Raw genomic sequence first — 2317 nt, 5'->3', positions numbered from 1 at the left:
TACCATAGTTTCTATATGAAAAATGAAAAAAATATATATCTATATGAAATATAATATATTTGTAAGTATATTCTCTGAAAATGTGTCCTCTAAAGATATTAAAATTAACCTAATCTCGTCTCATTTTGGTCAATCTACTCCACATAGCCATTTTTAATAAAAGAGATTGTATTCACAAACTTAGTCAGAATAATAATTACTTAATTGTAGCAAAGATCTTCTAAGATATGTCATTTTCTATGAATATAGGGGTATTACGATTAATAATGCCAAAGACTTGTCAGACAACAAAATAGGTGATTATAAAAATTTACTAACCAACTTCATTTTCTCAAAAATCACTATAAATAATATATACAATGCTTGTGGTGAAAACCATTGTACACAACAAATTAATATTATATCAGCTATCTACAGTCAAAAAAAAATTTTTTTCTGCCGTGTCTTGTTTAAGTTATAAGCATTTTGACAATCAACCCCCTACGACAATCAGCCCCGGTCTCCCCTACACAAATGGCAAATAGAAATTCATGCTAAAAAAGATAAAAAGGATATATTATTTCGCATGACATCTGTCGAAGCTTTATATTTATCACGTTTAATGATGCCTAACTCAAATGTGTTTCTTTTCGACGTGCAACGAAAGGAAATCACGAGAATAAGTGAGAAGCTTGTTGCAAGCGTGACTAATGGTCTAAGAGACACGTCGATATATGTCGTTTTACTCTACCGAATCACGAGAGCGAGCAAAGACAAATGCATCTCATCCGTCGTGAATGCAAAGTACTCTAGATTAATAGATACTATAGTTCGCTATCTACAATCACGTCCACACTTGCGTTTTAAAATTGGAAAGAGAGAAATATTATAATGAAATCTAAGATACAAATAAAATATAAAAAAACATACACTGTACGCTAAAAATTAAGGGATCACCTTTAAAAATAGGCAATATTCAAGATATGTATAACTTTTTTAAAATTTTGTATTTATTTAAAGTTTTATCGAAATAACTCGAGTGATTTTCTTAAATTTGGAAAAAAATTTGTTCTTCAACTTCAATGCCCTGTATCTTTGAAATTGATCTGTTTCAGACATACAGTCATACGAAGTTTTGAATTTGTGTAATAAATCACTCGTCTTAAAATCTTTTAGAGTACTTAGTATTCATTCTATATTTCTACAAAAATTGCTAAATAATTAACAAACAATTCGCGATAAATCCGATTAATAGACTGTCAGATATTATTATTTGTTTATAAATAATTCACATTTTACATATTAGCTTTCTTTTCAATGGCTCAATTATTACCTAATCAATCAATATCTGCATATATCGTCATATTATGTACAAGTTGCATCTCAATGCATTTGAAATGGCAAATAAATTGCAGCTGTTTGACGTGCATATATATAGTGAAATGATTAATTCATCATCATAATTAAGTTATTGAATTGCTAATTGCTGTGATACACATTCCAGTGGTGGACATTTGCATAATTATGCAGTACATGATTATCTGAGACATACTATGTTAAATAAGAGGAGACACGGAGCCTCGAATAACATTTTGAAAGAGTTCATAGATAGTCGCAGTAACAACCATAAAATCAGATATGCTTGCATCAAGATGATATAAGGAGAACATGCAACTAACGACGGAAGGCTATAAATTAAAAGCTATAATAACCAGATGAAGATAATGTTATAAGACGTAACGAGCGTGAAAATGTAAAAATCTAAAATTAAAATGCATCATCCAGTAGTCACAGATAGCTATAAAAAGATAAAGAATATCCGAGAATACTCGGCTGTCGTGTTGACAATATATATTCCGTTCTTATACTGAAGACGTAAAATTAAAGAGCAAATGCAAAAACGAAACGAAACAGAAAGATCGTGTGTGCAAATGCACCCAATTAAAATTTAATTATGTTGAAAATTAAAAATGTAACTGTGTTGCTAATTAATCAGTCGAATCATGTTTAATTAATAAGTCAGATTAATTACTACATAAATAAATTTTCCAAATGTAACTATATTTCAACGTATTCACACATACAAAAAACGGTTTTACTGAAAAAAATATGATACTTGCATTACACTTTTGTTGGCTCAAAATAAATAGAATGCTCAAACTGATTGCTAGATATCAAAATCTTTTGCAACATTATCATGTTTGATCGTTCTACATAATTATTTTGATTATTCAACAAAATTATTTTTAAGTTTATATCTAGCTAAATTTTTTGATTTAGCAAAATCATTCTTTTCGCGTATTATTTTACTTCATAAAGTATATATATATATATATAT

Source organism: Trachymyrmex cornetzi, unplaced genomic scaffold (genome assembly GCF_001594075.2).
Source record: "Trachymyrmex cornetzi isolate Tcor2-1 unplaced genomic scaffold, Tcor1.1 scaffold1388, whole genome shotgun sequence".
Taxonomy (NCBI): Eukaryota; Metazoa; Arthropoda; class Insecta; order Hymenoptera; family Formicidae; genus Trachymyrmex; species Trachymyrmex cornetzi.
Note: the sequence above shows the minus strand (reverse complement) of the source record.